This window comes from Tursiops truncatus, chromosome 14 (genome assembly GCF_011762595.2).
Source record: "Tursiops truncatus isolate mTurTru1 chromosome 14, mTurTru1.mat.Y, whole genome shotgun sequence".
In the NCBI taxonomy this organism is placed as follows: Eukaryota; Metazoa; Chordata; class Mammalia; order Artiodactyla; family Delphinidae; genus Tursiops; species Tursiops truncatus.
This window is the reverse complement of record NC_047047.1, coordinates 5,841,102-5,866,980: the sequence shown is the minus strand read 5'-3', so window position 1 is coordinate 5,866,980 and position 25,879 is coordinate 5,841,102.

Below are 25,879 nucleotides of genomic sequence, written 5' to 3'. Positions count from 1 at the left end.
CTGGGCCCGTGAGCCATGGCCGCTGAGCCTGTGCATCCAGAGCCTGTGCTCTGTAACAGGAGAGGCCACAACAGTGAGAGGCCCGCGTACCACAAAAAAAAAAAAAAAAAGGTCAAAATCAACTATTTTAGAACTACAGATATTAACCAAAGACTTACAACAGTCTGAGAAACATTTGTTGAGGAAAAAAGTGAACCTCTATAAGAATGGCTCAGTGTGTTGTTGACCTACTCCCATTCTTCCCTTGATCTACTCCCATCCTTCCTTCCCTAACTCCATGAAACCTTTGAAAACCAGCAGCCTCACAACCACAGTGGCTGTGAAAACCAGCAGGCTTGAAGCTACCAGACGGAGCAGATCCTGTTTGAGCACCTCAAGAAGTTTCATTCAGAGCATTGTCTCTATTTGATCTGTTTCCTACATTTCCTGGAAGAGGCCCATTCACAGCGTTTTCTCATTGTTTGGCCCGACTTGCACCTTGTTCTATGGTAAAGAGCCCTACCCTTAAAGCATTTTTTGAAAGTAATCAGCAGCTGCTACCTAACATTGCAGCTGCCTGAGGCTTCTAAGCCACTTGGGGCAAACAAGATCCTGGCTAAAAACTTAAAAGGTAGATCAGGAGCAGGGTGTCTATAGGGGGTATTGAAAAGTTCTGAGGGATGTGAGACATTCTTTCCTGGGGATCTAGAAAGTTGTACCTCTAGTTGGGTCTGTGTACATGCCTAGGAAAGACCTGTGAGGGCTCCAGTCTCTCACCATGGGGTGACCCAGAGACCTTGCAGAAGCAGGAAGTGAAGGGCAAGGCAGAGAACAATCTAAGTATTGAAGGTATGCCTCAACACACAAAGAGCCCCTTGGCAAGGGGTGGAAGACATAACGGTTCAAAGCATTTAAGGAAATCTCTGATCAGTCATTAGCTGAGCATGAAGCTAAGCAGGCAGAGGCTTCAGTGAGCAGACACTAGAGGGAATATAGACTTTAAATAATTAGTCCAGGAAAGTCACTAAAAATACAAACAGGGACAACAAAGCCCGGGAACAGAGGAGATATGATTCCCAGAGTTGCCACATTATATTATCAAAAATGTCCAGTTTCTGGGGAATTTCTTGGTCGGTCCAGTGGTTAGGACAATGTGCTTCCACTGCAGGGGGCACGGGTTCGATCCCTGATTGGGGAACTAAGAGCCTGCATGCTGCACGGTGTGGCCAAAAAAAAAAAAAGTCCAGTTTCCAATGAAAGATTATGAAACACAAAATGAAATAGGAGAATATGTACCATGCAGAGGGAAAAAAAAAATGCAACCAGTAGAAACTGACCCTGAGGGGGCTCAGATGCTGTACTTGGTAGCCAGAGACTTTAAATCAGCTATTAGAAATATGTCCGAAGAACAAAATGAAACCATGTCTAAAAGAATGAAAGCAAAGTAAGACAATGATGTCCCACCAAATAAAAAATATCAATAAATAGATAGAAATTATCTAATTCTGAAGTTGAAAAGTACAGTAACTGGAAATCATAAATTCACTAGTCGTGCTCAATAGCACATTTGAGCTGACACAGGGAAGAATCAGTGAATAGAATAAAGATCAATTGAAATTATCCAATCTGAAAAATAGAAGAAATGAATGAATAAAAGTGAGCAGAGCCTCAGAAATGTATGGGACTTTATCAAGTATCCCAATATATGCATAATGGGAGATGAGAGAGAGAGAAAAGGGGACAGAAGGAATATTTGAAGAAATAATGGCCTAAAACTTCCCAAATATGATGAAAGACATAAATCCACACATCCAGTACATTCAATGAACTCCAAATAGAACAAACTTAAGGAAGTCCACACCTAGACACATAGTCACACTGTTGAAAGATGAAGACAAAGAGAGAATCTTGAAAACAGCATGAGAAAAATGACTAATTGTGGGAACAAGCGATCCTCAATAAGATGAATAGCTGACTTCTCACTAGAAACCATGCAAGCTTGAAGCAGTGAGATGATGTATTCAGAATGCTGGGGGAGAGAGGAAGGAAGAAAAACTGTGACTCAGAAATTCCATATCCAGAAAAATTATCCTTCAAAAATGAAAAAAATTAAGACATTCTCAGATGAACAAAAACAAAGAAATGTGTTGCTAGCAGACCTATTCTACAAGAAATAGTAAAGGGAGTCCTTCAGGCTGAAATAAAGGATAGTAACCAGTCATTTGAATCCACACAAAGAAATCAAGAGCACTGGTAAGGGTAACTACAAGGTAAATATAAAAGAGAGTATAAAGTTTTTTGTACCTCTTTTCTCCTCTTATGTGATATAAAAGGCAACTCCCTAAAGCAATAATTACAGAAATGTGTTTATGAGCTTATAATGTATAATGATGTAATATGTATGACAATAGGGCTTCCCTGGTGGCCCAGGGGTTAAGAATCCGCCTGCCAATGCAGGGGACGCAGGTTTGAGCCCTGGTCCAGGAAGATTCCACATGCCGCAGAGCAACTAAGCCCGCGTGCCACAACTACTGAAGCCTGCGCACCCGTGGCCTGCGCTCCGCAACAAGAGAAGCCACCGCAATGTGAAGCCTGCTCACCACAACGAAGAGTAGCCCCCGCTCGCGGCAACCAGAGAAAGCCCACGCACAGCAACAAAGACCCAATGCAGCCATAAATAAATAAATTTATTAAAAAATATATATATATATATGACAATAATACCACAACAGTGGAGGAATAGAATGGAGCTATATCAGAGCAAAGCTTCTGTATACTATTGAGATTAAGTTAGTATTAATATGAACGAGATTTTTTTAAGATGCTTATTATAATCTCCTGGGCAACCACTAAGAAAATAATAATAGTAATATTAATAATAAATAAAAAATAAGTGAATTAAAATAATAATAGTAATATTAATAATAAATAAAAAATAAGTGAATTAAAAAATTAATAAAAAATAAGTGAATTAAAATTCTAAAATACTAGAAAATATCTAAAAATCTGTTTAACACAGAAGAAGGCTATGTTGTTATGTGTATATATGTGTATAATTGTTCATAATCTTTCTGATTAATTGGCCTTTTTGTCATTATATAATGTCCCTCTTTGTCTTGAGTAACATTTTCTGTGTTAAGGTCTCTTTTATCTGGTATGAGTATTGCCTCTCCAGCTCTCTTAGTTCTCTTTCGTTGCTACTTGCATGTTTTCCATTCTTTTACTTCAGTCTAACTGTGTCTTTGAATCTAAAGTGAGTTTCTTGTAGATAGTGTGTAGTTGGATCCTGTTATTTATCCATTCTGCCAATCTGCCTTTTTTTTAAAAGTACTTAAATTTAGTGTAATCACCAATAAGCAGAATTTACATCTGCCATTTGCTACTTGTTTTCTTTATTTTTTATGTCTTTGTTTCTCTTTCTTCCTTTTTATCTTATATGTCTACATTTATCCTATTAGTCCTGTTTCTCTGGAGAACCCTAATACGCACTACGATGGAATTAAATTATAAATAAATAAGAGAAGGAAATTTGAGAAGCTCACAAATAATGTGGGAAATAAGCAACACACTCCTGCATATATACCAAAGAGAAAAGTTGAAAAAAAAGTGCCCACACAAAAATTATACATGAATGTTCATAATCATATTATTTATAATAGCCCAAGGGTGGAAACAACCCAAATGTTCATCGACTGATAAAACTGATGAATAGATAAATAAAACGTGACATATCCGTGCAATGGAATATTACTCAGCAGTAAAAAGGAATGAAGTACTGACACACACTACAACACATACGACCCCTGAAAACATTATGCTGAGTGAAAGAAGGCAGACACAAAAGACCACATATTGCATGATTCCGTTCGTGTGAAATGTCTAGAATAAGCAAACCTATAGAGACACAAAGTAGATTCGTGGCTGTCTAAGCCTGGGTTTGGGGAATGACTGCTGACAGGTATGAGGTTTGGTTTGGTTTGGTTTTGATATAATGAAAATGTTCTAAGATTAAATTGTGGTAATGGTTGCACAACTTTGTGGATATACAAAATCCCTGAAGTTGTACCCTTTAAATGGGTGAATTTGTGATACGTAGATTATATCAAAAGAAAGAACAGCAAACTCTGTGATAGGAAAGGAAAGGTGAGAAGAAGGAAGAGATGATATTTGGCTTTCTTCAGTTTTGCTGGGCCAACTGTATCTCTGTCCCGTGGCTACAGCCCCAGCCTGATGAGTGCTGCGGAGAGAGGAGTGAGTGACATACCCCAGAGGAAAGGGGAAGAAGGAGCTGGTGTTGGAGTTGGGATGTGAGGGATGCCTTGACCTAGGAGGTGGAGAACAGCACGAAGGGTGTTCCAGGTCAAGAAAAGAGCTGCACTGAGGAACGGATGAGGCTGGGAGAGAAACGAGTCTCGGGTGGGGCAGGAGGGACGGGTGGCCAGGACCAGGGAGAGGAGAGCTGAAGGTGTGCTGAAGAGGCTAGATTTTATCCTGGTTTGGAAGAAGCCAGCGACAGTTCTTAACAAGAGCATCAGAGCTGCTCCTTTTTTTTTTTTTTTTTAACATGTTTATTGGAGTATAATTGCTTTACAATGGTGTGTTAGTTTCTGCTTTAGAAGATATACAGATTGCCAACAAACACATGAAAGAATGCTCAACATCACTAATCATTAGAGAAATGCAAATCAAAATTACAATGAGGTATCACCTCACACCAGTCAGAATGGCCATCATCAAAAAATCTACAAACAATAAATGCTGGAGAGGGTGTGGAGAAAAGGGAACCCTCTTGCACTGTTGGTGGGAATGTAAATTGATACAGAGTTGCTTCTTGAAAGATCATCTTGGCTTCAGAGTAGATGATGCATTGGAACGGGGGAGGGGTGGAGAGACGGAAATGAGTGAAACTTGCTAGAAGCCCGATGTAACAGCCCCGGAGAGAGAGCGTGGCTGTTCTGTCCTGATCAGAATGCAGCATTAGAAAAATTCATTCTTCTTATTCAAGCATCCATCTGTCATCTGAAAGATTCTAGTTTGGGCTGTCAGAGAGTGGTATTCAATTCTATTACTCAAAGAGAACATCACTCCTCCGATAAAAAGATTTGAGGGCGGAAGCTGTGATGAGAACGTAACAAGCTGAAAGAGAATGCACTTCTACACATCCTCTGCGTCTTCTTTCACTGGATACATTGGAAAATTCTATCACTGAAATAAGTTTCAACTCTATGATGGAAAGAAATGTCATTTTCATCACCGCTTTAATGGGCTCATCTTAGAGGCAGGGAGATACTTAGAAAAATGGATGAAGGAGTCTTGTTGTCTCTAATTTGGGGAGGTGGGTATGAATTTTTGCAGGCCCAGTGAATCTGGAAGACTGTGGTCTGTGCTGTTCTTATCGAACTGCTTCATTTCTAAGGCCTCTATTTTTCTAAATGCTAAATAGATCGTGGTCTCTTATCACAAATATTAAGTAGCATGGTGAGAATTAATAAACTTCCATCGGTCAGAAAGAGAGTGTTGGGGCCAACAGATAAAAGACCTCAGCAGACATGACCATCTTTTAGGAAATCTGGCTTCTAGAGAAATTGTCAGTTCACGGAAGGGCCCCTATGGAAATTAATGGAAGCATTCTAACTGCTGTTCAACACAGAAATAGAATTCCAAATGCATTGGAAGAGAGGAAATCAACTGTCAGAAAAATACTGCTAAGTAACTAGACTCATTTTTTCCAGGAGAAGTAGTAGATAGCGGGAGCCGAAGCATTAGGAACTCTGATTTTCCCATAAGAATCCGTCCAAGGGGAAAGGATCATCCGTCACATCCCATGTTTTGATTTGTTGTAGCGAGAAACCATCTGAATGACCTCAAGAAATAGAGGAGTTAATTAAAAATATTATAATACTATCTAATATTTTAAAGCCCTTATCATGTTCCAGAAACTGTGCTAAGCCCCTCCTGTATCATTGAGGCCTCACAATAACCCTATGAAGTTGACAATAGTTTTCTCTCTACAATACAGCTGGAGAGATTGAAGTTCAGAGAGGTTAAGGGGCTTGCCTGAGGTCACACAGCTCCCATGAGGCAGAGTCTCCGTTCAAGTCAAAGTCTTGGAGACTCTGAGCCCCAAACTCTCAGTGACTTGGTTAGTGCCTCAAATTTTAAGATGCAATGCTGGAGCTGGAGCAAGAAAGCCACCCAGGCCCCAGGCAGGGCTCAGGGATGTCTCTCTGAGCCTTCACACTTCTGTCCACACCTCCTCACCCTGTACACCCCCACTGCTGCTCCCTCACAATGTCGACTCACAAGGGGTCTGGCTCGTCCTGGCCCAGAATCAGCCCCGCAGCACCCTGGCCATTGGAGCCCTGCTGCCAACCAATGCTGTCTCTCAGGACCCAATGCTAAATTCCTGTGAAAAGAACCTTCCAGGTCCAGCTCATCCTCTCATCCGGTCTCACAGGTCAGAAGCCCCTGGCTGATCTACCCAGTGCTACTCTACCCTCATGTCACCTGGTCCAGTCCATAGGGCAAGGCAGGGTCCAGCCCAAGCGGCAGGAGGTGGGTAGGGCAGATGCCACCCCCCACCCCCAGGGGGAGAGGGTGAAGGGTGGGCAGGGTGGGCAGGGCAGGCAGAGCTCAGAGCTCGAGAGCACACCCGGAGGACGGAGCATTCCTCACCAGGACCTACTCACCGCATCCAGGCTCCTCCTCAAGGAGACGTGAGCCTGAGAAACTACAGGGTCTATTTTTTTTTAAATTTAGATCGGAGTAGAGTTGATTTATGATGTTGTGTTAGTTTCAGGTGTACAGCAAAGTGAATCAGTTATACATATACATATATCTGCTCTTTTTTAGATTCTTTTCCCGTATAGGTCATTACAGAGTATGGAGTAGAGTTCCCTGTGCCGTAGAGTAGGTCCTTATTAGTTATCCTTTTTTTTTTTTTTTTTTGCGGTATGCAGGCCTCTCACTGTTGTGGCCTCTCCTGTTGCGGAGCACAGGCTCCGGACGCGCAGGCTCAGCGGCCATGGCTCACGGGCCCAGCCGCTCCGCGGCATGTGGGATCTTCCCAGAATGGGGCACGAACTCTTGTCTCCTGCATCGGCAGGCGGACTCCCAACCACTGCACCACCAGGGAAACCCCCCTTTGTTTATTTTTTTATTGAAGTACAGTTGATTTACAATGTTGTGTGTGTTTCAGGTGTACAGCAAAGAGTTATATATATATAAATCTATTCTTTTTTCATATTCTTTTCTTTATGGTTTTTACTGAATATTCACTATAGTTCCCTGTGTCCAGGAGTAGGTTTTTTGGGTTTTCTTTAACATCTTTATTGGAGTATAATTGCTTTACAGTGTTGTGTTAGTTTCTGCTGTATAACAAAGTGAGTCAGCTATATGCATACATATATCCCCATATCCCCTCCCTCTTGCGTCTCCCTCCCACCCTCCCTATCCCACCGCTCTAGGTGGTCGCAAAGCACCGAGCTGACCTCCCTGCGCCATGCAGCTGGTTTTGATCAACTCCCAGCTGCCCTCTCTTCCTGTGGTTCTTCAGGGTCAGCGTCTTGTCAGATCTAATGACTAATCTGGAACATAAGGAAAATGAGGGGGAAACCTTGCCCAGCTTGTTATCGAGCACTGCAACGTTTGCTTCGCAGTCAGAGCTGGAAACCATTTGACCCCCAGAAACCAAAAAGCAGGTTGAGAAAATAGTAATAACAGGCATTGTCAAGCCTCCGTTAGGAGCCAGTCACGTGACCTCCGTTTTCTCTAAATTGCATGAAAACCTTGCTACCTGAGGGTTATTGATGCTGCTTATAGATCAGGGGACTGAGGCATGGAGTGTTCACAGACTTGCCCGAGTTCTTAGTCCAGTGTTTCCTTCTGGCTCTGGCCCAGATCCTGGCCTCACGATGGAGGCCGTCTATTAAAATCACACACTCAGGGGCTTCCCTGGTGGCACAGTGGTTGAGAGTCTGCCTGCCGATGCAGGGGACACGGGTTCGTGCCCCGGTCTGGGAAGATCCCACATGCTGCGGAGCGGCTGGGCCAGTGAGCCATGGCCGCTGAGCCTGCGCGTCCGGAACCTGTGCTCTGCAACGGGAGAGGCCATAGCAGTGAGAGGCCCGCGTACCGCAAAAAAATAAAAATAAAAAATAAATCACACACTCAGCCCCTTCTGGTCCTTGAGATAGAAATAACCAGAATAACGAACTGTGGTGGTTGATTTCTAACTTTTTGAGTGTGACTCAGCTGAGAGGCCTAGGCCAGGCCTTAGGAGCAGGTGCAACAGCGGGGAAGGTGTTCGCTGGGCGTTTGCTCTGGGTGGGACCCTTGCCCTGCGCACCCAACGGCTATGCTGTCCCGTGGCTGGTGACGCCCGGGACTGTCAATCACGCTGTCCCAGGTACCAGGCCAGGCTGGCTCTGCCCTTGGCCCAGATGTGCCATGAACTTCATCTGAGCCTCCGCTGCTTTCCCCACAGACTAGGCTGATGACCTTTGCCCCGCCTGTCTCATGGGGCCACTGAGAGATAGAACGAGGCACCAGAGGTGACAGCACCGCAAAGTGTTCTACTTTCTACGGTGACAGTGCTTTCTGCTGTGACAGTCCTGAAACGATATTGTAATTCATGACGGCAAGGCTCTTCCTTCCGCTTACTTGTCAGTCTTGCTGGGTTCTGGTTTGAGCCAAGTGCTGTGGATGTTATAGACCAGACTCCCGCGTGTTGAACCCCTGGTTTGTGCCAGCCACCTCGATGATCTCATTTAATCAGCACAACAGCTCTATGGCCTGGGGACTCCTGTGACGATCCCTGTTTATCCAATGAGGAGACTCAGATGCAGAGACTTTATGTCACTTGTTTCTGGTCCCAGAGCTGCGACGGGGCAGTGGGTCAGTCACCCCAGAGCCCACATTGAGCCACCAGGATCCGAGGTCTTGGAAGAAGCGGCTGCCTTAGGACTGGGAGCTGAGGGGCACTTTTAACCCACTGGACACGTCAGCCCTCAGGCAGGCCTGAGCCCCCTTGCCCTGGGTGCTTGCTTGAGAGGAAACCTCCCTGGCAGGAGTGGTTCTCCAAACACAACACCGCAGATGAGCATGGACACCTGGATTTAGTAAAGTAAAACTCACCTTGTTTAGATCTCCTCCCAAACCCCAGGGTTGGGTGTGAACAGTGACCCCCGCTTAGCAACAGAGACACCAAGCCTGCTTGGCTGGCACGATCTTGTTACTCAAAAACTATTCTGTGCGTGACACCTTAGACGTTTGGTTTTGCTTTCAAGCTGAGTACAGTTTGGGGGCCAGATTATTTTATACCCTCACAGGTAAATGCCATTTTCCCATTAATGAAAGGTAACCTGCTGCCATCACCGTCCCGCAAGGCTCCTCCCTGTGTGCTGGGTCCCTTCTTCCTGCCTGAATCTGCTCAGCTCTAGAAAGATTCCCCCTTGGCTTCGAAAAAAATCAAGTTGATATTTTGCCGAATTTGAATAGCAACCAGAAAAGAAGGTCAAGTTTTAAAAGAAGCAACGGGAGGGGATTGTAATTAAATCCACTCTGGGCTGGGTACGGATGATTCATCTCACATAACATTCTGGAAACCACGTGACCGAAGGTATTTTTCTAAATAACCTCAACTGCTAGTCAAGTTATTCTTTAAATTGCATGCCAGCGACATCTCCGAACTGGTATTTTGCTTGGCAGGCGCTGAGCCTCTGCCACAGCCCGGATTTTCCTGCAGGCAGAGGCCGGCCTTGTTTTGACAGTTGTTTCTGCCGCCTTCCACTTCTGCCTGGAAGGATGACACAGCCGCACAGGCCCGGGGAGGGAGGTGCATGCTGGGCTCCAAAAACACAAAGGCACCTCTGCTTGGGTCGGAGGAGCTGGTCAGGGCCCTCAGTGTGGGCAGGATGAAGACTTAGGTCTTTTCCAGAGATGGCACTGCTGAAACTCCTCTTCCAGGAAGCTTCGATTGAAACAGTGAGGAGCCCCCAGGCAACTGTCTGCTCAGAACCTACTCTACCAGCAAGTGACCCCGCCCACCGTACCATTCCTGCCATCCAAAGGGTTCCAGAGGTTTCCCTGGTTAGTATATGGTGGTGCAGCTCTAGGTGGGTCCTGGGCTAGCCGCCTGAGCCAAGCTGAGCCCATCAGAATCCTTTCTTTCTTTTTTTTTTTAAATTGAAGTATAGTTAATTTACAATGTTGTGTTAGTTTCTGGTGTACAGCAAAATGATTCAGTTATACATCTATATACCTATTCTTTCTCATATTCCTTTCCATTTTGATTTATTACAGGATAGAATATAGTTCCCTGGGCTATACAGTAGGACCTTGCTGTTTGTCTATTTTACGTATATAGTAGTTTGTATCTGCTAATTCCAAATTCCTAATTTATCCCCCACCGCTTCTTTCCCCTTTGGTAACCATCAGTTCTCTACGTCTGGGAGTATTTTTCTATCTCGTAAGTAAGTTCATTTAGGTCATATTTTAGATTCCACATGTAAGCGATATCATATGATATTTGTCTTTCTCTGTCTGACTTGCTTCAGTTAGTATGATCATCTCTAGCTCCATCCATGTTGCTGCAAATGGCATGATTTCATTCTTTTTTATGGCTGAATAATATTCCATTCTGTATATACACCACATCTTCTTTATCCATTCTTCTGTCAATGGACAGTTAGATTGCTTCCATGTCTTGGCTATTGGGAATAGTGCTGCTGTGAACATAGGGGTACATGTATCTTTTTGAATAGTAGTTTTGTCTGGATATATGCCCTGGAGTGGGATTGCTGGATCACATGGCAATTCCATTTTTAGATTTTTAAGGAACCTCCATACTGTCCTCCGTAGTGGCTGTACCAATTTACATTCCCACCAACAGTGTAGGAGGGTTCACTTTTCTCCACACCCTCTCCAGCATTTGTTATTTATAGACTTTTTAATGTTGGCCATCATGACAGTCCTTTCAAAACCAGGCTCTATCTTGGCCACAAAAGTGGGGAAAGCTGATCTCAAGAAGGGGGGTGTGGGACTTCCCTGGTGGTGCAGTGGTTAAGAATCCACCTGCCAATGCAGGGGACACGGGTTCGAGCCCTGGTCCGGGAAGATCACACATGCCGTGGAGCAACTAAGCCTGGGAGCCACAACTACTGAAGCCCGCGTGCCTAGAGCCCATGCTCCGCAACAAGAGAAGCCACCACAATGAGAAGCCCGTGCACCTCAACGAAGAGTAGCCCCTGCTCACCGCAACTAGAGAAAGCCCACGCACAGCAATGAAGACCCAATGCAGCGAAAAAAAAAAAAAAAAAAAGGAGAAGGGGGGTGGGGGTGGATTGATTAAATATGCAGAGAGGAGTGGGACTAAAGCAGAGGGATAGTGTTTGGATGGTGTCTAGGTACCAGGTCCCAATTCTCCCTGAAGCTCAGCTATCCTGAAATCCTGGCAGCAGAATAACCTTAAAGTTAATTTCCTTTTCCTTTAGGCTAGTCCAAGTGGAGCTTCTGTCACTTGCAACCGAAAGATTCCTCTTGCACTCATGACCTCACTGGGATGGCCATGAGGGGAGGATGTTGTCTAGTCCTCTTGTAAATGTTGGTCTTCTCCCTGGGCCTCTTCATAGTCTCTTCCTTCTATGTGTGTCTCTGTTCAAATTTCCCCTTTTTATAAGAACACCAGTCATTTTGGATTAGGGCCCCACTCACATGACCTCACTTTGACTTGATTGTCTCTATGAAGACCTTGTCTTCAAATGAGGTCACGTTCTAAGTTACTAGGAGTTAGGACTCCAACATATCTTTTGGGGGGAAGATACAATGCAACCCATAACCCCATACAATAGAATACTATGCAGTCGGGACAAAGAAGGAGCTGTATCTGCGTGTGCTGAGACCACACATATTATGTGAAAAAGCCAGTCTATATGTCTGTATCTTTTTTTGTTGTTGAAATTGTTGTTGATTTACAATGTTGTGTCAATTTCTGCTGTACAGCAAAGTGGTTCAATTAAACATATATACATTCTTATTCATATTCTTTTCCATTGTGGTTTATCACAGGATATGAATAGAGTTCCCTGTGCTATACGGTAGGATCCACTAATCCCAAACTCCCACTCCATCCCTTCCCCACCAACCCCCTTGGCAGCCACAATTCTGTTCTCTATATCTGTGAGTCTGTTTCTGTTTCATAGATAGGTTCATCTGTTTCATATTTTAGATTCTACATATAAGTGATATCATATTGTATTTGTCTTTGTCTGACTTACTTTAATTAGTATGATCATCTCTAGGTCCATCCATGTTGCTGCAAATGGCATGATTTCATTCTTTTTTATGGCTGAATAATATTCCATTCTGTATATACACCACATCTTCTTTATCCATTCCTCTGTTGATGGACACTTGGGTTGTTTCCTTGTCTTGGCTCTTGTGAATAGTGCTGCTATGAACATTGGGGTGCATGTATCTTTTTGAATTAGATCTTTGTCTGGATATATGCCCAGGAGTGGGATTGACAGATCATATGGTAGCTCTCTTTTTAGCTTTTTGAGGAATCTCCATACTGTTCTCCGTAGTGGCTGCACCAACTTACATTCCCACCAACAGTGTAGGAGGGCTCCCTTTTCTCCACACCCCCTCCAGCATTTGTTATTTATAGTATGTCTGTATATTTTGACCCCTCTATAAATTGTGTACATGTGAGTGTGTGAGCACTGACATTAACACTGATACATATAGGTGTATTTCTTTAATTTCTGGAAGGAATCAAGGCAAGTTGACAATAGTTACCTTGTTGAAGAGAGACCTGAAAAAGAAAGGAAAGAGACTTTGACTTTTCCTCCGTATTCTTGACTTTCTATTTCTATATTGTCTGAATCTCATGTAGAGGTACACATAGATGTGATTTTGTGAGTGTGTATATATACATATATATATATAGACTTCTTTTCTTTCTTATGCTTTTCTGTATTCTATTAACAATGTAAGCTATGTATTGTCTTAAAGATGTGAGTTGATTTACACATACGTTCTCAGGAATAGGTTTTATATGCCAAGCATAACCTACATTCTGTGTATCTGTCTGTACTTGTCAGCTTGTGTTTGCTCTTGCCCTCATATGTGGTGCTTAGCGTGGTCAGCCGGGGAATCAGGTCCTCTCTAGTGTTCTGGAGACGGTGATGGGGAGGGAGTGACGGGGAGGATGATGGTAAAGAAGACAGGCTGGTCATGGCTTAGCGGTTGGCTAGAACGGCTTCCTTGGACGATGAAAGACTTCTTTTTTAAATACCAGAGGTTCATCAGGCAAGGCCTTGGACATACCACAGGCTCTTACTCTATTCTGATACCTGTGGTATTTCTGTAGGTCTGGGAGAAATGTCTTTGGAAGGAATGAGAAGGCTGGGATTCAGCGCATCCTTTTTTCTTTTTAGAGAAGTCTCTTTAGGTCAGTCTTTCTCAACCGCAGTTCCAGGACCCTAAGGTCCTGAGACACCCACTGAGCGTAATCAATTCACTTTTCCCGCAGGTACCTAGAGCGGTTCTAGACGGGCACTGCTCTTGGGAACATGAAGGGGACAAGCACCCCCACTGTATTCTCTGGGGTCTGATTCTCCTGCAGAATCCAGTTTTAAAAGGATGCCTTAGCATCTGCCGCCTCCTTGCCGTGATCCCATCCCACAGAATCAAACATCAACTTCCGAGAAGGAGCCAGGACTCACTGTGGCTCGTGTAACAGATAACAGCCCGGCCAGGCCCTCTGGAAGGTTCCAGCCCCATCCAGAAGGTGGGGAACTATCTGGCACCCCCGACGCTGGGACCTAGAATCTAGCCTGTGCTGTTCAAAACGGTAGCCGCTTGGCTACTTGGACTTAAATTCAAAATTCAGTTCCTAAGTCGCACTAGCCCCGTTTCAAGTGTTCAGTGGCCGCCCTATTGAACAGCGCACATTGGAGAACATTTCCACGACCATAGGAAGTTTTACTGGAGAGCCGTGACAGACTATGATAGTAAGAGGGGCCCAGGACCATACCTCAAGGGAGTCCTTGCTCCAGACTCCACGAGGTCCACACAGGGAATCCCTGAGAACGTCCAAGCCCACAGCATGGAATGAGAGCTCTACCCAGCTGATCCAATAGTTCTAATAATAAATAATGATAACATAATAAGAAGAAGTTAACTTAAGCATAGATGTGAATGCCAGGAATTATAAAAAGTCCTTGGAGAAAAATCAATTGGTATTAACTCCCCGTCTCTGAACCGTGAGTGGGTACGTGGCCCCTGATGTTTCTAGCACATTTGTCTCCCCTCATCCCTCTGTCCCCAGCCAGCAGCTCTTCCCCTTCCTCTCCATCTTCACGGGAAGGACTCTTTTTCATGCACACTTCAGAGTCTGTTGGTCTCTTTTTTCCCAATTGCTCAAAGTTATTTTTCTCTCTCCTTCGTTTGTCAAAGAAATCTGGTAAATGTTTTGTAGAAATGTGCACACTCTAGCTCTTGCCGAAGACATGCATATTTTTTTCCAATTTTCTTTATTGTGGTAAAATACATCTAACATCAAATGTTACCATTTGGACCATTTTTAAGTGGTATTAAGTACATTCACATTGTTGTACTACCATCACCAGCATCCACCTCCAGAACGCTTTTCATCTTGCAAAACTGAAAGTCTGCACCCATTGAACACTGCCTCCCCCTCCCCTCGTCCCCGCAGCCCCTGGCAACCATCCTTCTACTATCTGATTACTCCAGGGGCCTCCTATGAGTGGAATTGCACAGTATTTGCCCTTTTATATCTGGCTTATTTCATAGCATAGTGTCCTCAAGCTTCATCCATATTATAGCATATGTCCCAGTGATTAAGTAGGTTAGTACATTTGCCCCCTTCACGTTCCCCCTTGGGGCTGATGTCTGTAAACACCATCTCCCCTGGAGGCCCTTGCTGGTCAGTCCTCCCATTCACAGGGCCACCTTTTTCCTCTTGGCCGCCCCAATCCCATCCTTCAGGTAAGTCCCAGAACAAGTCTGAGACAGACCTGGGACCAGGGACCCTCTACTGCAATGCTTGCACCTGGACAAACTCTCCTCTAGCAACAAAATACAAAGAAATGATAAGGGACTAAAAATAACTGCACTCACGCACAGCTGGGGCAAATTCCGGGCCAAAGGATACAGAAAGATAAAAACAACAACAACAAGAAAAACAGCCAGCTGCCACTTCTGAAGAGCCAGGAGCACAAACGGGGTGCTGGGAGCAAACGCAGGGTACTGAGCATGCGCCCTGCACACGACACACAACCGAAGCTTGATGAGACTGGTGGCCGAAGTAGCAGCAAACACAAAGCAAACAGCCTTGCTCACCAAGTCCTTGAAGCGCTGACAAGATCTTTCTGGTGAAACATGAAATACTTCGGGAAGATAGGGGTGGAAAGCAAAGATATCCATCCATCCATCCATGCATTCCTTTCGGAGCTCAGGTGCACAGGGCTGAGTTAATTACACTTCTCGCCTCAGGGGGCACTGCCATCACAGCCTGGGGGAGGGGCCCCTCGTGTTCAGTTCATTCATTCCCTTTATCCCTTTTCCACACTCCCATCCCCTTCTCCCTCCTAACCTGACATGACCATTCTATTTAAAATGTGTCTGGGCTTCCCTGGTGGCGCAGTGGTTGAGAGTCTGCCTGCCGATGCAGGGGACACGGGTTCGTGCCCCGGTCCGGGAGGATCCCACATGCAGCAGAGCGGCTGGGCCCGTGAGCCATGGCCGCTGAGCCTGCGCGCCCGGAGCCTGTGCTCCGCAACGGGAGAGGCCACAGCAGCGAGAGGCCCATGTACCGCAAAAAAAAAAAAAAAAAAAATGTGTGCACTTGTTTGCACGGGCCCTTGAAGGTAGAAGATATGAACTGGTATTGACCCAAGACAGGCCAGGAATCTAAGGCTCACAGAGAGTGGAACTTCCCTGAGGAGGCAAGGATGATTTCAAGAGAAGAAGCGGGTGCCCGAGCTGCACAGCTCCCACGGTTCTCCTCCTCCTGGGACCTGGCCTCCTGGGCACACAACACCAATGCCAGCCTGTCAGGGAACGTGCCTGGGCTGTCGAGCCAGTGGGAGTTTAGGTCAGCTTATTGCATAATTTCTGTCCACTCTTCCTTCTCTATCCCGTTCATCCTCCTTCCTGCACCATGCCTGTCTCATCCTATTCTTGTCCCATCCTGGACGTGGCCCTTTCCAGGTTTGGGGACAATCCTCCTGGCCCTGCTCTGATTCTGTGTCTGTGTCTCAGGCTTAAAAATCGAGTTACTGATTTACCCAGGTGGCCAAGCTCCCCTAGTTCCACTGACTAGCTCCCTCTGCAGTCAACTGAATTACTGTTTACCAACATTAGGTGCCCCTACCTAAGAGAAGATCTTCCCTGCTGTGTTGAATTCAGGCAGTGCCATGCGACAGTGGCCAGTGAAATGTGGGCCAAAGTGACATGTGCTACCTCAGGGCAGAAGCTGTGAGAGCCACCATGCTCTTTGCCAAGCACTCTTTTCCCTCTGCCCCCATGACCACCAGAGGCTTGGGGTCCAGAATGAAGATGCTGTAGGTAGAGGCACAACCAACACATGATGCACCTGCCACTGGAGTGAAAAATAGACCTTTGTTATTGTAAGTCACTGAGGTTTGGGGTTGTTTGTTACTGCAGCATATCCTAGTCCAGCCTGACTGATACAACCTCCACACCCAAGTCTTACCTTCATGGTCATGTGAGTGTGACTGAGACTGCTGTTGCTAACAGCTAACATTCACTGAGCACCCACTCTGTCCTTGCCTAGGCCCTTTACATACTTCCTCATGGTCAATGCCATTTCATGCTGTGTTGTCATTTTGCAGATGAGGAAACTAAATACCAGCTAATTTAACTATCAATAAATCGTCCAAGGTCACAAACGTAGTAGAGCTGGTTTTGGAACACAGATCTGACTCTAGAGAGTCAAATCTGCTGCTTGAATTTCTTCCAAGACTGACCACGTGCCTTCCTGTCACCAGTTTCCATCCAGCATGATACCTTCAACCGTCATCCCAAGCATCTGATTCATGCCTCCCAGTGGCAGCCACGCCTGGGGTACCAACCCCTGCTTTAACTCAGTTCTCGCAGAACTGCAGGATACTGAGAACCCCCTGCTCTTCCATCCCCGTCCTCCCTCCCTTTCTGCAGCTGGGGACATCCCCAAGCTCTGTCCTCATGGGGGCCGGGAGAGCTATGTCTGACCTCCAGGACTTGGACAACTTGTCTGGGTTGCTTGCCCCTGGCAGGGCTCTAGCCCAGACACCCCTCTTCACCCCATCTCATCCTTCCCCTCCGACCCCCCTTTCCCCACCATCCCCTAAATGTGGACAGTTTCCATTGTTCTGTGCTCAGCCCAGTTCTTTTCTCTCCGTGTACAAACTCCCTCAGCAATTTCAGCGGATCTATCCTTTCAACTATTACTTCCATGTGAACACCTCCCAAACTAGAATTCCATGCTGACCTCACTCCCAAGCCCTGGTCTTGCTTTTCCCCCCCCCTGGAACCATCTTTCAGGAGACTTGAGAGCGGGACCTCAAAAATGAAGCTCACTTCTTCTACCCCTTTCTGGTGAGGTCCGTGTCTCCTGCCGTCTTCACTTCTAGTAAGAGCACCTGCAACTGCGTGCACCGCATTACCACTCATTCGTTCACCCAACCTCCCCTGAGCACCCACGTTCTAGGAGGCCACGTTCTGTGACCCCCTTTGTCCCCTCTCCCGCTCTCTACAACCGGACTGCTGCCACATCCCGTGGCAGCCCATCACTGTTTCAGAATACATCCCCTAGTCATCCATCATTCTGTTCCTTTAAAAGGAACTCTCTTCACAACTGCACACAGAAGAACTTCAGCTCTCTCTTTCAGGAAGGAGAAGCTGAAATCAGACATAGGAGTCTCTACTGAAGAAGGCACTTTGCTTTCAATTAAATGGAAATGATAAAATAAGTCATTTACATGGGAAAGCACTTCTCTTATTTGGACGCTGCTAAAGTTTCTGTATCTTACTTTTAAGGAAGCTGAATATATAATCTAGTGAAGGAAAGTGCTGTGTTTAGCCAAGTAAGCAGTTGGAAACACAGGACTTTCAATCAGATTAAATGCCCTTCTCACCATCACGAGTGGATTTTCCTCCGTTGTTTCTTCCATTCAGTGTCAAGCGATAAGGACGGTCTTGCTAGCAAATTATATTCTACGAGACTATGTTCACCTGCCTGCGTTAATAATCATATTGCTATAGATGTCAAGGTTCTTGAGATGCACTTTAGGCAACTGTGGCAAGTCCTAAAACGTAACGTATTCATGTTTTGGTTCATCATCACCCATCCCTGAACTTAGAATGAAGTCACAGCATATGTTTTCTTTTTCCTGTCTGTGGCTAATACCTCTCATCTTTTTATTCACTAAAATCTCCAGTCTGATTTCCCACGTTTGAAACTGCCCCTTTGCGCTCATCGCTGTGCTTGGACACTCACAAAACTTTCTGTTGAGCTGTGTCCCCCTAAAAAGATATGTTGACATCCTAATCTCCAGGACCTCTGAATGTGACCTTATTTGGAAAGACGGTCTTTGCAGATGGAATCAAGTTAAAACGAGGTCATACTGGATTAGGATGGGCCTAATCCAGTGGCTGGTGTCTTTTTTTTTTTTTTTTTTTTTGCAGTACGCGGACCTCTCACTGTTGCGGCCTCTCCCGTTGCGGAGCACAGGCTCTGGACGCGCAGGCTCAGCGGCCATGGCTCACGGGCCCAGCTGCTCCGCGGCACGTGGGATCTTCCCGGACCGGGGCACGAACCCGTGTCCCCTGCATCGGCAGGCGGACTCCCAACCACTGCGCCACCAGGGAAGCCCAATTTCTGTTTTTTTAAGCCACCCAGTTTGTGGTCATTTATTACTTCAGCTCTAGGAAATGAATACAGTTGTTGTTGTTTTCTGAGCGTCTCTAAATGTAAAATACAACATCAAGTGTTTTTTAAAGACTTCAACACTCCCCACCCTACTCTCCAAACCCCATGTGACTTTGCAGGCTCCACCCCGCACCTGCCATTCTCCTGACTGTTGTCGAATTTCGCCTCCTATCTTGCAGCATCAGGGGAATTGCCAACCTAAGTCATTCCCTGGATACCTAACACAGAGGGGAGAGTCTCTTGTGCCCCCTTTTCTTGGTGGTGGGGAGAGATTCACCCTCACAGTCCACCTTCGATCAGCAGGGGGTCAGGTCCATGCCACAGGCCCAGGAAACTGCATTTTACACAAGCCAGTGGCCGGAACGTGACCTTCCTCTGACCTACCCTCCCAGGTGCCTCAGAGCCTGGTGTTACCGACCAGGGTTCTTGGCCTCCTTAATCAACAGAAACTGACCAGAGGCCAGACAAGAAATTCAGGCAAGGCCTGCTTGGGGTCTCTGCTACAGTAGAGGGACTGAGAAAAAGTAACAGTTGCCCTTGCTGCTCTCTGATGGTGGGGCGAGCTGATTCCTTAAGTGGGGTGAGGGTAGGGGTGTGTCCAGGGGTCGGACTGCAGGGGGTGCTTAGGTGGTCTGCCCACCCCTTGGTGGTGCGGTGCACGGGGATGAGGACCCTGCTTTGCTCCCAGCTCCTCAGAAGTGGCAGCTGGGTTTTTGGTCTTTTTGTATCTTGTGGTCCATAACGTGCCCCAGTTACTTTAGTCCCTTATAGTGTCTTTGTACTCTGTTGCTGGAGGAGACGTTTGTCCGGGTGCAAGCACTGCAGCAAAGGGTCCCAGGTCCCAGCCTGTCTCGCTGGGATGTGTCCTCCCTCCCCCGTGGCTCAGTGCCGTGGCTTCCTCCTGAGGCCACACACAGAGGACCAGCGGCGAGCGGAAAGCCAGCAGAGAATGTTTGCAGGAGGGTCGGGGGAGGGACACGACACAGGGAAGCCACAGCTGCTGGGCACGGAGACTTAGGAGGGCAGCAATCCTCACCTGAAGTGGGCCAGGAAGGGGTGCCGGGTGCCATGTCAGGGGGAGGGAACTCCTGGTCACTGCCGGGGAAATAAGACCTTATGTCTCACCTGCAGTGCTTTCACTTTCCTCTCCCTCCCATTAATACAGTCAACTCCTGGCTTGAAACCATCATTATTAAAATAAAGAGTGTTGGGCTTCCCTGGTGGCGCAGTGGTTGGGAGTCCGCCTGCTGATGCAGGGGATGCGGGTTCGTGCCCCGGTCCGGGAGGATCCCACATGCCGCGGAGCGGCTGGGCCCGTGAGCCGTGGCAGCTGAGCCTGCGCGTCCGGAGCCTGTGCTCCGCAACGGGAGAGGCCACAACAGTGAGAGGCCCGCGTACGGCAAAAAAAACAAAAACAAAAACAAAACAAAAAAAAGAGTGTTGGTATGCAGGGCAGGAAGCATATGTTTGAGTCTAACTTCTCTGAGCCTTAGACAGTCTCCCTAGGAAATGGTCACGGGCCCACTCCTCCTGCCTTGGGAAGTTGTACCTAAGAAGCCAGGTACTGCAGGTGAAAATGCTTTGTAGGTATAGAATGTTACACACGTGGACCTGTTATTTGTTATCGTTGCTATTATCCATCTGTTAATTAATAGAAGCTCCCCCAAAGCAGGAATAGTTGGCTGTGGGTGTGATGCAGGGGGCAGCAGGGTGTCCTGTGTGTCACTGGCACATGGTACAGAAGGATGCTGCACGAGCGAGTGAATTTTGCCAAGGGTCAGCCTCCCCATGGTCCGCTCCACAGCCTCCCAACATGCCTGCTGAGCCTTCCCTTCCGACTCTGCCCCCTTTTTCCAGGGACCAGCCCTTCTCAGGAACCCAGGCTGAAGTCCACCCCTCTGGGTCCAGGCAGGACCAGGGAGATCCACCGGGGCTATGCACTCACCGAAGGGCCTTGGGCCAACCTCGCCGTCCCCTTCTTCATTTCATTCACCCATTCCGTGAGGTGACAAACAGAAACGCCAGCCCAGGGTTGGTGTAGGCCAAGTCCGGGAATATTCATTCCTGGAGACAGATGCTGCCTAGCGTCTGACCTCATGGGGGGCTGATCAGCGTTTTCTAGTTCCCTGGACCATCAGCTCTCTACAGGCATCTTGCCAATCCGCCCCACGTGGCAAATAAAAAGCACGTGTCCCATCCTGGCCTGATTCCCCCCGCTACCCTGGCTTTGTTAAGGTAGAACAGGGGATAACTATGGTATAAACTGCTGAGTTGTAAGATCTCAATTGAAAAATGCAACATACTACCTGCCGTGCGCTGTAGGTGACATATATACATTTATGTAAAAATTCATAAAATCTGCATGAGCACTTCACACACACAACACTCACCCCAACACCAAACCTCCCACCTCCATCTACTCTTGTCCGTATCTTTATGCCAAAAGAGTAAGATATGCGGAAAAAGAACCTCTTCCTTGAGAGTCACTAGACCAGAGTGGCTGTGTTACTTTAAGCAAGTCACTTAACCTCGCTGAACTTCAGTTTTCCCATCTATAAATTGAGGATAATTCAACCTAGCCCACAGGATGGTTATATATATGTATTACAGAAGCACAAGCATAGTAAAAATCTAATGATGTCATTGCTGTTACTTGCCTCTTTCAAATAGATCCATAATTCTCTTAAAACCTTGGGATTTTTATGAAAGCCAAATAAGAAGAAATAAGCAAAGAAAACATAAAAGGAGTAGCTGTACCATCACAGCGAGGCTTTCTCAGGCTGCATGCGGAAACAGGCAAGTCTGACCTTGTACATTGCACTTGAGACCCTGAGGCAGCACCCGCAGGGGTGCAGCTTGGAGTCAAAGCAGCTGCCACCTTCCCAGAGCCAAGGCCACCCAGGGGGAGGCCTGGGCACAGAGGAGGCAGAGAAGGTGTGTGGGGGGCATTCCAGAAGCCCCCAGATCCTTTGGGGGTTGGGGGAGAAGAGTGCTCTCCAGACAGAAGACCCAGGCGCTGAAGCCATCCTCTGGCCTTCCTGCAGCTTTGCTTGGGAAGTGGGCCCGGAGGGGTGCCAGAGGCACCACTCGTTAGACTCCTTCAGGGTGCCAGGACCAGGGACCAATGCCAGCTTCTCCACCAACTAGTTTATACCAAACTCCCCAAGCCGGGGAGTGTGAGCTGGCAAACTGAGCTGCAAGTCGTTTCTTTTGGTTCCGCCCCCCCCCCCCCCACAGGGTGGTCTGTTTCACACGTGGTAGCTACTGTGAGCTGACTTCAAACTCCATTCCTGTCTCGTTCGAATGTGCCTTCCAGCACGGAAGGAGCTGGAAAGTTTACATTTCCCAGACTTCTTGGCAACTAGGGTTCAGGCTCAGACTTGGGACCTAAGGACCAAATGGAGACCCAGGCAGCTGGATTCTGAACAGAGTTACACGGAGAGAGGGCACAGGTGCCTGTAAGCACCAAATGAGGCACAAGTGACGAGGTGCCGGGCCCAGCGGCCGAGGCAGCGTCTTCCTTGTCAGGAAAGTGGCACCAGCTGCCTTGGCAGCCTGTTCCGTGTGTGATTCTAAATATTATTCCTCTTAGCTTATTGCACAGCATGTCTTCATCCTTCCCAGTGATTCTGAAGGCTACCTTTACCCCTGCGTAGATCTCCTTCCACTCAGAGCGGATTCTGTTATCCGCAACTAAGAGTGTGGACCAATACAGTCAATTACATTTTGCAGACCCTGAGATAAAACACACGCTTCAGTGTGCCAGGGAAGCTCTTGCTTATGATTTTCTTTAAAAGAAACGTAACCTGGCATCAGCAGATTGATATATTATGCCATGTCTAGTGCCCAGTGTAAATACAGTTAAGTCCCCTACATACGAATGAGTTCCGTTCCGAGAGTGCGTTGGTAAGTCCAATTTGTTTGTAAGTCCGACAAAGTTAGCTAGGTACACAACTAACACAATCAGCTATATAGTACTGTACTATAATAGGTTTATAACACTTTTCACATGAATAATACATAAAAAACAAACACAAAAAATTTTAAAAAACTATTTTAAATCTCACAGTACGGTACCTTGAAAAGTACAGTCGTAGAGTACAACAGCTGGCTTACAGAGGGTGGCATCGAGCGAACAGGCAAGAAATAAAGATACTGTACTACTGTACTCTGTACAGTACTGTACAGTACACAAAAGCACAACCCAGCCTCTTGCAGAGGATGCACGCACGTGACAACGTACGCCAGACACGTGAACTAACTTACGTGATTGGACGTGTGAACGCACGTTCGCATCTTTGAAAGTTCACAACTTGAAGGTTCGTACGTAGGGGACTTACCGTAAATAAAACCAAGACTTCAAAAAAGCATCATTTGCCTCAGCCGGCAAGTTGAAAATAGTTTAATTCACAGAAGCAAGTGGGAAAGAAAGAAGTCACAAAAGTGAAGGGTTGCACAAGATAGCATCTGAAAAGACTGGTTTTCATTTACCTTTTATATTAGGTGGTCATGCAGGCTAGACCTGTAATTTGCCTTTTATAAAAGAGAATTCACAATTCTAATTGGAGAGCGTTGCAAACCATTTAGGCTGTCATGTCAGACATCCAAATTTGCATCATTTCCAGAGCTAATATCATCTTTACGATCATCTGCCTTATTTCTGTTAAGTACCTGCACATAGTTTCTTCTGCTGTCAATACCAACCACAGGAGGGAAAGCAAGTGATACTAAATAAGTTTTGAAAGAGTCTTCTCTGATATTTTTGGGAAGAAGGCATTTTGAATATTTTAAGTTGTGTGAGACAGCCTGCTGTCGGGTGGGGAAGGGAGCCTTGCTTGCGTGAGATCCATCTCTCCATGGAAAAAAGGGTTCTATCCTCGGCACGGCTGCATCTACCCTGGCAACGCTGACGCACAGAACGTTATTGGAAAAGGTAACCTGAGTAAACCTAGTGTCTGCGTCTCTGCACTGTGAGAATGACACGCCCGTTAGGGAGCCTTTGCATCTGGAACCCTCGGTCTTTGATGAACCCGATGCCACGGATGAAAAGATGAGATGACTCAGACAGAGATGTCTATTCACTAGGAATAAACAGAGAAGAAATAACGACTTCCTCTCTGAAAACCTAACGGGTCTTGCCGATTGAAAACTGGACGAAATTCTGCTGACCGTTCGGAATTTAATATTAAAAATGGCCTCGCCACTAACCATCATAACAGAAAATTACCATATGGAAAAGTATCGACGTGTCCTTTTTGGAAGCAGGAAATCACTGCAACATGTTCAAGCATCAAAAAAATCCCATTAAACATGTTTCTGGGCGTTTTTCCTCCCATCAGGGTGAGACTAGCGTTCCCATTAACGACGGAGTGAACTGTTCTTGTTATCAGAATGGGCTGATTGCAGATGAAGGATATGAATTCCGCTCTAGAGCCCAGGCCCAGCTCCCATGCCCACACAGGCCCGTTCCTGTGGATTCAGGCGCTCAGATGGAGGCATTACTTCTTTATTCCAGAAGCCTTGGTGGGAAGTCCAGGGCCCACACATCAAGGGGCTGGATAACTATAATTTCCCAGCAGTTTCGGCAACCTTCTCCCAGATCCGACTGCAAGTGAGTGGGCGGCGCAGGCAGGCGTGTGGGCGTGCGTCAAGGTGGGCGTGCGTCAAGATGGAGTTCGAGCCTCATGTCTTTAAACTGGCCTTATTTTCTTTCTATGGCGCCGGTGCACTGCAGGTTACTTGGATCTATCTTTTTAACAATCGTAGGGTAAGGGGCAAGGTGTGATACTTAATAATTGCCTAATGGGACATCCATCAGAAGAGAGAGGCCACTGCGGGGAGAGGCTGGGGAATGAATGCACACACGCCAGTCCCCCGAGAGCCCCGGAGCCCAGGGTTGGGGGTGTGTTCCGGGGTTCTCGGGGTGGGGGGGCAACGTGGCCGTGACGGCCCGTGGCTGCTGCGGGGACGGGCACTCTTCTCATCCTGGGTCCTGCATTGTTCCCCATTTCAGTTCTATTCCAGTGAAAATGTGCGAAATTTCCCTGTTCCTTCCCCCATGGGGCTACAAACGCAGCAGGGAGAGAAGATTGTTGGGGAAATCTGGGGAACAAAGACAGGAGAGGGCCCAGAGCGGGGTTCTGAGTGGAAAAGTTCTCCAGCTGGTAGGTCAGAACAGACGGCAGATAATTGACATCTGATGGCAAAGTCGTGTCCCAAGAGCCAGAGTCCCAACTCCAGGTACCAGCTGGGGACGCTGGGCTCGGAGCCAAGAACAGAGCCTGGGCCGCAATTCACCCCCAAATGCCTCTTCTTGGGGCCGGGCATCCCGGGCTTGCACACCGCCCAAACCTCTGCTGTCCTAAGTCTGTGGTTCCTTAACCGCAGTGCACAGAGATTCTCTGAGCTGGATACAGGCTGTTCTTCGTCCCTTTCTTTCTTTCTGGCGAGAATTCAGAAAGCATTTGATGAAAAAAAATTAAAGAAGAGGAGGGTAGGGGAAGGAAGGAGGAAGAAATAATCTTATTCTAGGAAGTAGGGTATTAAAATGTGCCCAGACCAAAAAAAAAAAAATGAAAACACTTGTTGCTGTTACAGGGATAGTAGACACACATACACAGGATGAAGCCGTTGTCTTCTGGGGTAGGAGCTGGAGGCCACTCCCTCCTCGGAGCTCGTCTTGATGCCTCAGTCAGGAGAAACATCCAACCCTATTTTGTGTTTCCTCTCGCCACCGGCACCTGAGCCCTGTCTTCAGGACAGGCTGTCACCTGTACACCTTGGTGATGGACCAGCAGTGACTCCTCTGGTCCCATCACTGCTGAGGAGATGGGGGGATTTCCATCTCTCTGCCCACAGCAATCTCAGGAGGCTGCCACAAAGAAATAAAGGCGACTCAGAGGTGTTTGGCATTAATTTTAAAAATATATGTGCGACACCCAC